Source organism: Triticum urartu, chromosome 3A, assembly GCF_056163025.1.
Source record: "Triticum urartu cultivar PI428250 chromosome 3A, HENAU_Tu73, whole genome shotgun sequence".
Classification (NCBI taxonomy): Eukaryota; Viridiplantae; Streptophyta; class Magnoliopsida; order Poales; family Poaceae; genus Triticum; species Triticum urartu.
In genome coordinates, this window is record NC_141875.1 from 132,613,488 (window position 1) to 132,615,101 (window position 1,614).

The window sequence follows — 1,614 nt, forward strand, 5'->3', positions numbered from 1 at the left end:
CAAAGCATTAACACTTAGTGAATACATGAACTCCTCAAACTACGGTCATCACCGGTAAGTATCCCGATTATTGTCACTTTGGGGTTAATGGATCATAACACATAATAGGTGACTATAGACTTGCAAGATAGGATCAAGAACTCACATATATTCATGAAAAAATAATAGGTTCAGATCTGAAATCATGGCACTCGGGCCCTAGTGACAAGCATCAAGCATAGCAAAGTCATAGCAACATCAATCTCAGAACATAGTGGATACTAGGGATCAAACCCTAACAAAACTAACTCGATTACATGATAAATCTCATCCAACCCATCACCGTCCAGCAAGCCTACGATGGAATTACTCACGCACGGCGGTGAGCATCATGAAATTGGTGATGGAGGAAGGTTGATGATGACGATGGCACCGGATTCCCCTCTCCGGAGCCCTGAACGGACTCCAGATCAGCCCTCACGAGAGAGATTAGGTCTTGGCGGCGGCTCCGTATCGTAAAATGCGATGAATCCTTCTTCCTGATTTTTTTCTCCCCGAACATGAATATATAGAGTTGGAGTTGAGGTCGGTGGAGCGTCAGGGGACCCACGAGGCAGGGGGGTAGGCGCGCCCCCACCCTCGTGGACAGGGTGTGGGCTGATACATCTCCAACGTATCTATAATTTTTTATTGTTCCATGGTATTATATTATCAACCTTAGATGTTTATATGCATTTATATGCTATTTTATATGATTTTTGGGACTAACCTATTAACCTAGAGCCTAGTGCCAGTTTCTGTTTTTTCCTTGTTTTAGAGTATCGCAGAAAAGGAAAATCAAACGGAGTCCAATTGACCTGAAACTTCACGGAACTTATTTTTGGAACGGAAGCAATCCAGGAGGCTTGGAGTAGACGTTAGGGAAGCCTCGAGGGAGGCACGAGGCAAAGAGGCACGCCCTACCCCTTGGGCGTGCCCCCACCCTCGTGGGCCCCTCGTGGCTTCCCTGACCGACTTCTTTCGCCTATATATGTCCATATACCCTAAAAACATGAGAGAGGAGAATAGATCGGGAGTTCCACCGCCAGAAGCCTCCATAGCCAACGAAAACCAATCTAGACCCGTTCCGGCACCCTGTCGGAGGGGGAATCCCTCTCCAGTGGCCATTTTCATAATCCCGGTGCTCTCCATGACGAGGAGGGAGTAGTTCTCCCTCGTGGCTGAGGGTATGTACCAATAGCTATGTGTTTGATCTCTCTCTCTCTCTCTCTCGTGTTCTTGAGGTGATACGATCTTGATGTATCACGAGCTTTGCTATTATAGTTGGATGTTATGATGTTTCTTCCCCTCTACTCTCTTGTGATGAATTGAGTTTTCCATTTGAAGTTGTCTTATCGGATTGAGTCTTTAAGGATTTGAGAACACTTTATGTATGTCTTGCACGTTCTTATCTGTGGTGACAATGGGATATCATGTGATCCACTTGATGTATGTTTTGGTGATCAACTTGCGAGTTCCGTGACCACGTGAACTTATGCATAGGGGTTGGCACACGTTTTCATCTTGACTCTCTGGTAGAAACTTTGGGGCACTCTTTGAAGTTCTTTGTGTTGGTTGAATAGATGAATCTGAGAT